We start from the raw sequence: 10941 nt of genomic DNA on the forward strand, positions 1-10941 counted from the left end.
TCCGACTGCCGTTTCAGATGGTCGACTCGGTAACCCAGCCTCTTTGCAACACGGGGCTGCAGCACTTGAAGCCGTTCCTCGTAGCGTACGTTCTCAAACCGTTGTTGTGCTTCCCATCCGCCAGAGTTCCTTGGAACGTGCGCGCCACCCTGCGAATCTACCACCCCATCGTGTAAACGACGCTGGAGATTACTCCGGAATCGATCGCCTGGGGCCTTTTGGTGAGCTACCTGGGTGCGTAGTCCTTCTGGTGGACAGCGCGAACTAAAGGATATCTTCTCGGCTTGTCAGCCACTGTGTCGCTTTTGCTGGCGACGTGGCCCAGCAGTAAGCATGTGATGGATTCTGACTCTGCCATGCTTTCCACGTGATATAAGGCTACGCTACTGAGCCAACTCCCCGTTACCTGAGCGCACAGTATACAGGTTGGCCCGGATTACAAGGCCTCCTGCAGCAGCTTCAGCCGAAGAGTACGATATGTTGGTGCCATGAAGGCAGTGGCACTTTCAATACTCCGCAGAGAAGCGAATTCAGCGACTTTACTGTAAACTCTGCCCCGTGAAACCGCGCACACGTCCGGCGCGGACGTGGTGGTGTGGTGGTATATCCGTCGCAGTGCAAGACAGTGACCAGAGCAGCAAGGGCAAGCAGAAGGCACAGGCGCGAAATAATAAACCTGCTGACTTGCCACAGTGGTGTAAGCTCCTGCTGTAAGCAGTCATCAAGCTAGTAGGCCGCCGCCTGAACCCGTGTAGCTTCCCAGGACCCCAGAAATGCAGATTTTTGTGGTCGTTGTGCATCGCGTGCGTCCAGCGCAACCCACATCTCTTTTAGCTGCCGGGCACGCACTAAACGATTAATGATGACAGCGGGAGAAGCCTGTGGTGCATGCGCAGATGACATCAAGAGGTCCGCTCACCGGCGTAATACGAGGCGTCACCCGCTCACTTGTAAAATCTAGACTAACGGCCTCTTCCGCTCACTGTCTTGCCAGGGCAGTATGCTATGCATAAGGGAGCGAGTGAATGACTAAAAAGTGATTGCTTGCTCTTCAGCGCATTCCATATGAACGTTTTCTTGCGTAACTCACTTAGCTTACGTTGTAGCTCTCTCTTTCTTAAACCTTTGTACTTTTTTTGCGTAATTATCTGTCTGTCATGTATTTTATGCTGTAAAAATTGAGTTCGATTAATGGTTTCGCCTCATAGCGGAGCACAGTGCGGTGCGGCAGTACCACGATATAAAACAGTCACCACATCGGCAAGTTATCCCGTTTTGTGCATTATTTGTCATGCAGAGCTCATACCAAACTCTCTCTCCACAGACAAACATATAATAATAATAATTGGCTTTGGGGGAAAGGAAATGGCGCAGAATCTGTCTCATGTATGGTTGGACACCTGCACCGCGCCGTAAGGGATGGTATAGAGGAGGGAGTGAAAGAAGAAAGGAAGAAAGAGGTGCCGTAATGGAGGGCTCCGGAATAATTTCGACCACCTGGGGATCTTTAACATGCACTGACATCGCACAGCACACGGGCGCCTTAGCGTTTTTCCTTCATAAAAACGCAGCCGCCGCGGTCGGGTTCGAACCCGGGAACTCCGGATCAGTAGCCGAGCGCCCTAACCACTGAGCCACCGCGGCGGGTTAGCTGTAAAATTTAGGGCACAAAAGGCACCGGAGTAGCTTTCAGCATTCCAACCTTTTCGATGACTACCGTTTAACTCCATCACTTGATTTCAGTTCTTCATGGGAAAAGAAATTTGGTATTTCACGCACCTAAGATAACCTATAAATTGCTAGAAGCTGTTGCTGGCAAGCCTTTGACCAGTCATGTGAGGTATAAAAGGGTCGAACGGGTTTTCTATAATAACAGTTTCGTCTATCACACTTATATTTATACCAAACATGCCTCAAAGCCCATAACTAAGGCTTCGCCAGAACACGAGTTTTTCACCTAATGTGACTCGGCACCACTTCCTTTTATTGATTATAACAATAAACGGCCTGATGACTATATGGGTTGCCGCAAACTGATAATGGCAACTGAGGAAGAGTAAAATATCTGGGTTTGATGAGGCATGCATGCGCAGCACGGGCGGCAGAAAGTAGGTGGATGAGATTTGGACGTTTTCGGGGATAGGTTAATCGCAGCTGGCGCAGGACCGGGTTAATTGGAGGGATATGGGAGAGGCCTTTCTGCTGTATGAGGCGTAGTTAGGCTGCTGCTGCTGCTGCTGATGATGATGATAGATCCGGACAACTTGGCGTATTTTCGTTGAAGCACCGCTAGTGCAGCACAGGAGCACCGATTCAGCTCTTTACCCGCTCCGTGCGAAGAGGCGCTGGACCGATAACACTTGGGGGCCTATGGGTCGTTCGCAGTGACCAAAGGTTTCTGTCACTAAAGAAGGCGCTTTACTTCCAAGGTCGGCGAAGCACGCGCTCCAAGGCTATTTGTCCCTTCTGGGCACTGTTGTGCAAGCTTTCGATGTTGCCGGAGGGTCAGCTGCCACGTGCCTTGGTGAGAGTAGAAATCAACTGTGCTGCTTTTAGTAAAGCGGGGACGTAATAAGGGCCATTTGATCTCTCTCGAGTTCATTCATAAACCTGAGCGGGTAGTGCGCATCGCGTAAGATAAATCCAGCAACAGAGTTGTTGCACTGACTACTGCTGCCAGACAGGAGCGAAGAACTCGTCACCCACGTTAAGCGCATGTATGCCCTCTGTGGGCCTCTGTAGCGGAGTTTAGCTCGTAGCCTCATACAGATCTCATGAAAGTCATGCACTGGTGTTGTATTAACACCTATGCTGTGTACTCAGTGCCGTTGTTGTGCATACGCTGTTGAGTTATCCTGCCTCGCACAAGTATTTCTGATATTGTCACGTAGCGGTGACGGAAGTCGAAGCAGCGATGAAGACGGACGAAAGGGTCTTCTAAAAGAACTGTTTATTGGGCTGACTTGCACCCAAAATGGACTGAATCACTCGGCGGCGGCGAAGCGACAAGCGTGCTCGGCGGTCGTCGAACAGAATGCCCGCCGCTGTCGGTCGTGCTCAGTTTAAAGCTGATAGCGAACTTTCGAGATAAAGCATGCAAAGTTACTACAACATTCCGGAACAACGTAGAATCAGCTCTGCCTGGCTGCGATCAATCGAGATAAATCTAGTCGCGTCTTGCGTCGCAAACAAAGCGATAAAGTGATGTGGCGGCAGATTTGAAAAACGAACAAACACTGCAAATATTCGCGGCATTATATCGGCTGTTTCCGCTGCCCGACAGTCCAAATATAGGGATGGCTTAACGGGTCGTTTTTGGGAATGAAAAACTATTTTATATTATAGGGCCACACAACAATCGAGTAAATAGTGCAAGAATAATGCAGAATGCAAGAAAAATAGGTTCTGGATACCACATTAAAAAAAATTGAAAAACATATGAGCCTGTGTACACGGGTCCGAACCCGACGGTGGCGGCAGCGTCTCGATGGAGGCGAAACTATAAACATAACATTAATAATTGGTTTTTGGGGAAAGGAAATGGCGCAGTACCTGTCTCGTATATCGTTGGACACCTGAACCGCGCCGTAAGGGAAGGTATAAATGAGGGAGAGAAAGAAGAAAGGAAGAGAGAGGTGCCGTAGTGGATGGCTCCGGAATAATTTCGACCACCTGGGGATCTTTAGCGTGCACTGACATCTCACAGCGCACGGGCGCCTTAGCGTTTTGCCTCCGTAAAAACGCAAAAGGCGCCCGTGTGCTGTGCGATGTCTCCAGGTGGCCGAAATAATTCCGGAGCCCTCCACTGCGGCACCTATCTCTTCCTTTATTCTTTCATTCCTTCCTTCATCCTTTCCTTACGGCGCGGTTCGGGTGTCCACCGAGATTAGTGAGACTGTTACTGCGCCACTTCCTTTCCTCAAAAGCAATATTAATTTTCATTTCTGACAACGCCCATTGCGCAAATGTTGTCATAAAGTAAATTTAAAGCTTTGAGAAAAGTCGGCTTAATTTCTTGATGGCTTGAGAGAATTCGACTTCATTTAAGATGAATAATAATTGGTTTTTTGGGGAAAGGAAATGGCGCAGTATCTGTCTCATATATCGTTGGACACCTGAACCGCGCCGTAAGGGAAGGGATAAGGGAGGGAGTGAAAGAAGAAAGGAAGAAGTAGGGGCCGTAGTGGAGGGCTCCGGAATAATTTCGACCACCTTGGGATCTTTAACGTGCACTGACATCGCACAGCACACGGGCGCCTTAGCGTTTTTCCTCCATAAAAACGCAGCCGCCGCGGTCGGGTTCGAACCCGTGAACTCCGGATCAGTAGTCGAGCGCCCTAACCACTGAGCCACCGCGGCGGGGCATTTAAGATGGCCCCAGGTTGGATTCTCACTTGTGTACACATGGTTTTTTCTCTTTAGATTTTCTTTTTGCGCACACTTTGGCTTTAAAGACCCTCACGATTACAACCGTAAGAAAAATTTTGCGAGCCAGCACTATTTACCACGTCGGGTTGAAGATTGTCGCGGACTGTGCCGGTATGGAGCACCGCGACATAAAGTTGTGCATGTGGCCATCGTGAAGCCTTTCGAGCACTTCAAAACTTGAGGCTGGGTGGAATGACAAGTCTGTCAACGGCCGCGTCTCTTCACGCCACAGCTTGCTGCTTGATGTCGCCCCGCTTGGTGCCCGATTAGGATGCCTGGATGCCCTCTCGCTTCCGCTTTCAGGGTGGGGACACACTTCGTACTACCCCGCGCCGCCGTTTCCCCCTCGCAGTGGCATGTTGGGTCCCACGCGTCAGTTGCATGCAGTGCGCTATGCGTCTGGTACGGTGTCCATGCGGTCGCGTGGCGACTGTAATAATGCTACTGATCTGGAAATAGACAGCACATATTGTTTCACTCGTGGCAGTAGTGTTTTTGCAGTTTTGAGCGTATTTTATGCATGATGCACTCGCTCCGACTACACGATAATCGAAAAGTTATGACGGACTGCGGTGTTTCCCAGTCAACGTAAAAGGACGGCAGTTATTTGTGTTCACCCGCCGCGGTGGTTCAGTGGTTAGGGCGCTCGACTATTGATCCGGAGTTCCCGGGTTCGAACCCGACCGCGGCGGCTGCGTTTTTATGGAGGAAAAACGCTAAGGCGCCTGTGTGCTGTGCGATGTCAGTGCACGTTAAAGATCCCCAGGTGGTCGAAATTATTCCGGAGCCCTCCACTACGGCACTTCTTCTTCCTTTCTTCTTTCACTCCCTCCTTTATCCCTTCCCTTACGGGGCGGTTCAGGTGTCCAACGATATATGAGACAGATACTGCGCCATTTCCTTTCCCCAAAAACCGATTATTATTTATTAATATATTTGTGTTCTTGATAGTGATAATCTGGACTATATTATCGCCACCGAATTTTAAAGAATTATGCTGTTTTTGTTGTTTTGAACATGAAGACTGTTCACAAGGCCCCAAGTTTATCTTGTACACAAGCAGCGCGGAGCATGTATGACCTGCCAAATATAATATTTTTGCGTCGTCAACATCCACTTTCCAACATTCTCTGAAGGGCCTTTGTCTTGTTGCTGCACCGTATGTGAAAAACTCCACGTAATAATGTTAAATTTATTTTCCAATTAATCTGTCTTCTCACTGCTCTGGAGCGAAAAGCTGAGGAAGCCTCTGAAACCAAATTAATAGTTATATTTTCTGGACTGCTTCCCTTAATGGCTTGTGCCACAACGAAATAAAACAGTTGTTTGCGTTTCCTTTTAAATGGTGTTCACTACATGTAGACTGATGATGCGATGCGACGACGTCTTCCTAATTCGTAGTGACTAAGTCGCTTTATTCAAGGACAAATTTAATTTAAGAATTTATTTTTCCTTTCAAAACATGAAGAAAAATCATCAAAAGCGACTGACCTACAAGAGACCTCACAAAATCAGCCCCTGATAAATACTTATTTTCAATCCCATTGTCCCTGCCACGGTAAACTAAGAAAAAGGAGCCGAAGCAACGCAGGAAAAAAAATTGAAAATTGGTTTTGAGAAAAGGAAACGGCACAGTAATTGTCTCGCATATCTCGATGGACACCTGAACCGCGCCCTAAGGGAACGGATAAAGGAGGGTCTGAAAGAAGAAAGGAAGAATGACGTGCCGTAGTGGAGGGCTCAGGAATAATTTTGACCTCCTGGGGATCTTTAACGGGCACTGACATCGCACAGCACACGGGCGCTTTTGCGTTTCACCTCCATCGAAACGCGGCCACCGCGGTCGGGATCGAACCCCTTACTCGCTTCTGCGGAACCGTCTGCTCCAGTTGCTAAGGGGCGCTTGCTTGCTGTTTCACTCGATAGTCGTCGGGCAAGGCAATAGATCTCTCATTAAGGAATGAGTCTGGGCTAGTTGTAAAACCACACGTTTGAGGTTAAGCACGCAGGAAGACGCGGACTGACAAGATTTCATCCCTAATGCAGCTGCCATCGAAAGAGGCAAAAAAAGTAATCTACAGGATATGGTTGCCCAGAAACACGCGGGACGAATTTTACTGACGTGGCTGCATGACGGCAATGAAAAGAGCCTTTTTTCCCCAGTTGTGGTTTCTTTAAAAGTGATACGAAAAGGAAGGAAAGTAAACCATTACTGGGGAATTGGTTGGTTGGTTTTTTGGGGGGGAAAGGAAATGGCGCAGTATCTGTCTCATATATCGTTGGACACCTCAACCGCGCCGTAAGGGAAGGGATAAGGAGGGAGTGAAAGAAGAAAGGAAGAATGAGGTGCCGTAGTGGAGGGCTCCGGAATAATTTCGACCACCTGGGGATCTTTAACGTGCACTGACATCGCACAGCACACGGGCGCCTTAGCGTTTTTCCTCCATAAAAACGCAGTCGCCGCGTTCGGGTTCGAGCCCGGGAACTCCGGATCAGTAGTCGAGCGCCCTAACCACTGAGCCACCGCGGCGGGGCGCATTACTGGGGGAAAAAATCCGCCTTTCGTTCGCGTCAGGCGGCCACGGCTTCTTGGCTTACTGACGCACAGAAGATAGGTTTGGCGCCATGATATTCGTAGTGAGCTGGCGCAAAGAAGTAGAGAGAGGGGAGGGGTAATAATGCCTTCGTGGCATTAAGTTAAAGAATAAACTGAACAAAACACTGCGACGAGAGCTTCACCCATTCGCGAGCGCCTAAATAATACGGCTGCCTTAATGAGAAAATTAAGCCTTTGTGATCAGATTGTGAAGAAGCCACTCGGCAAATTTTGAAGTAGCCAGGCAGGTTTTAACACTCGCCTTTCAGCTTTCTTGGCCTACGTTCTTGGCTTTCTTGGCATTGGCCTAGTGCAATCGCTTCTTGTCTGGTGGAAAAAAAAAAACATGCTACTTCTGACAGCGTGGGGCAGAACGTGCGATGTGTATCGAGGCGGCTGTAATAGGGAGAAGAAAATTAAGACCGCGGCGCGTAACGACAACGAAGCGCCTCTAATCGGAAGACGAAAGGCGGCGGAGAACGCACAAAACTTGCAAAAGCAAGGCGAAAACGGGCCACGCCCCTTTGCTTCAAGTGAGCTCGTAGTGTGTGTGATGCAGCAGTCAGAGACCAAGCTATGAGGGACTCTTATGTTCCCGGGTGTTCTGCATGCACACGCTATTAAAGTGCACCGGCTATTTGGCTTTGCTCGTAACAGCGCACGCCGAAAAAATTGCGAATCGCAGGTCAATCCAGATTGACCGACAAACAGTTAACCCCAAAGTATGAGAGTTAAGGCATGCGAAACGCTTGTTTTCCAGAGTAATTTCTGCTGGGGACGGAGGTATAATGCACAACTTGTCTTTGCATCCTCATAATTATTTAAATTAGCAGCCATAAAACGCACCTTTCCGCATTGATTTCATGGCTCGAAATAAGTAATCCTGATTGTTGGAAAAGTAATTCAAATGTAGAGTATCCGGGTCAAGAGATTGAAGTAGAATATGCTACGCAAGTTGTAAGAATGCTATTATGAAGAAACACAGCGCAGAATTAACACTACACACGAGAACCAACACGCATGAGCGCACCGACTGTTCCCTAGGCGCCGACTTTCTCGGCAGATTAGCTGCGAAAGATAGTATATTTTAGAGTAACTACCTCTGATTTACTGTTCAAAAAGCCTCTGGTACCACTCTGTCTCAGTAGAACACCACAATTCCTGAAATCCACCTCGGCGGCTGCAGTTTTCTCTTCGAAACGGCGCGCCGCCACATTGCGCTCAATGCAGCTGAACGGGAGACTGGGACCCAACATGCCCCCGCCGAGAACGGTGTTTTCACCCTGAAAGCAGCGCTGGCCCATCGAGGCACCCTATGCCCGATTAGACCCCAATAGGGCATTATAGTGATTCTATGCTCCTACTCTTCACGACATAGATAACATGCACTGATGCCTATGCCAACATGTTCTAAGGCGCTTCCAAGCTTTGTCTCCCTCCTGATGCGTACAAATGTCCAGTCTTATTTTGCGTTTGTTCTCTGACCCATGTGATGGTGTTCACTTGCTGTCGTACCTCTTCTTGTCGTTGTAGCCACTCAGGTTCCGACCCCCTGCATCTGTACCAGCAATGGTTGCGCCTCTGGAAAGGTTTATTGCCTATTCCGGAAGGGCGCTAAGTAGGAACATTTTTTTTCTGTGTATACTTGCTTTTTTGTAGCAGGCTAGTTAACTTAATTGCCAGTCGGTATGTGCTCTCAGACGTCAAACCTTTGTTAGTGCCTTTCAGGACGAAGTACAGTCCGCGCCACCCTTGTGTATATAGAGTGCTCGAGCACTGCGTACCTGGTGGCCAAAACTGAAATTAGAGAGCAGCCCCTGATTTCTGGGCAAAGTGCTCGTGTCGAATTTGCGGGTCTATCTGGCACTACTTCCGCGCAGGCGTTGCCTCTGGACCCTAATGCTGCGACAAGATCTGGATTTGTTTTCAGGGAAGTGCACTGCCCGAGCGCTTTACACAAGAGTGACGCAGACTGTACTGAGTGCTGCGAAGCAACAAAAACACTCTTAGGAGATCCTTGATGGATCGATTGAATGCGTTAGCATTTCCTGTTGCTATCGCCCCATATGTGCGGAATTGGTCATTCTCTGCTTTGCATTCATAAATCGCTGGGAGTCTCCACCACTTCTAGCGCAGTGGTGCAGCGGTTAAGCAATGCGCCACTGCCCCGGCAGGTCGCTGTTTCAAACACAGCCGCCGGTTAGGCTTGTGAATAGGTTGCTCTTCCCGAGCAATCTTTCGCGACCAATGATTAATTTAACCACCAACTGCCATGGTGGACATTTTGCGCACAATGCGATGGGCAGGTAACCACCTGCCACAGCAGGCAGGTTGTGATGACGTCACAAGGTTCACACCGCGTTACATGCCGCGCGTCATGCGTTAAAACTGGCGGGGGTAGCCATTTCCGCTTACACAGACACTTCTAATGCTGACGCATTAAAAGGCATGCTTCTGAGAGGAAGAAGGAAAAGGAAAGAGCACGGGCCTGTCTACTGGCTCAAACCGAGCCACGCTCGCGGCCGCGTGCTGAAAGTAGGAGGGGTAAAGGATAGTAGAGCAAAGAGTTGCAGAAGAATGGTGAGTTGCGCGAGTGGATGTAGTTCATTTTGGCAAAACAAGCGCTGTTTTGTCCCTTTTTCTTCCTTCGTGTCCTTCGTCCGTTCGCGCTGAATTTTACCGCCAAAAAAAGCAAAGAGTGAAAGAAAAAAAATGTTCCGCGCTAATATGCCCTGGGTCGATCCCGGAGGCAGTGCAATACCGGGCCGACCCGTGCCAGAGTGCTTCAAGCCAAGCACTCCGTCATATTCCAAAAATAAGTTTAATATCTTAGGTCCATGGACCAGCTGCAGATATTAAATCGGGCAGTGATAGAGAACACAGAAGGGCACTGTTGAACGTGAGAGGTGAAGAAGCTGCCATCAATAGCGGCCACGAATCCCCCAATTCTGGTCAATCCCCCCACGTGGGCGTGTACCACTTCAGAAGAGCAACCAAACACAGCAACCGGCCACAGCCGACAAGCCTTTCACTGGCGAGCATTCATGACAGGGCTTTCGAATTAAGAGCGAAACCAGCCGCAATGCATGCAGGTGAGGTACAGTCGCCCCCTCCTGTCACCTATGCCCCTACGGTCAAAATGGAGCGCAAAGACGAGGAATGGTTTATGGGTGTTTAATGTCCCAAAGCGAGCCAGGCTACGAGGGACGCTTTAGTGAATGGCTACGGAAATTTCGACCACCTGGGGTTCTTAACGTGCATTGACATCGCACAGTACACGGGCCTCTAGAATGTTGCCCCCATTGAAATTCGGCCGCCGCGGCCGGAATCCAACCTGAGTCTTGCGGGTCAGCAGCCGAGTGCCATAACCAATGAGCTACTTCGGCAGCTCCTGAAGGATCTGTACGAGGAATTTACTGCTAGGATTACTGACGTTGTGAGCGAACAACGCGCAGGAGTAACGAAAAAAAAAAGAAAATTGGTTTTGAGGAAAGGAAATGACGCAGTAACTGTTTCACATATCTCGGTGGACACCGGAACCGCTCCGTAAAGGAAGGGATAAAGGAGGGAGTGAAAGAAGAAAGGTAGAAAGAAGTACCGTAGTGGAGTGGAGGACTCCGGAATAATTTCGACCACCTGGGGATCTTAACGTGCTCTAACATCGGCCATACCATGCTGAATACGCCGGTTCTCATCCGATCATCTCACAGCACACGGGCGCCCTTTTCCGTTTCGCCTCCCTCGAAGCGCTGCCGCCGCGGTCCGGTTCGAATTCGGGGACTTCAGCTTTTGTGTGTGGCGCGAACAGTGTCGCAGGTAGCACCGAACATTAAAATGATCTTATAAAATTGTTATAGTTGCAGTAATGTTGCATGTTACATTAGAACGTTATTTTAATTTTTATAGTTAACAAAAAC

The 10941-nt window shown here is 49.1% G+C and overlaps 1 pseudogene; it reads right to left on the reverse strand.

The window, feature by feature from the left end:
* Nucleotides 1-9751: 9751 nt before the first annotated feature.
* LOC144116709 (U2 spliceosomal RNA) lies at nucleotides 9752-9880 on the reverse strand (annotated as a pseudogene).
* Between the last annotated feature and the right edge of the window lie 1061 nt (nucleotides 9881-10941).

This window comes from Amblyomma americanum, chromosome 1 (genome assembly GCF_052857255.1).
Source record: "Amblyomma americanum isolate KBUSLIRL-KWMA chromosome 1, ASM5285725v1, whole genome shotgun sequence".
NCBI lineage: Eukaryota > Metazoa > Arthropoda > Arachnida > Ixodida > Ixodidae > Amblyomma > Amblyomma americanum.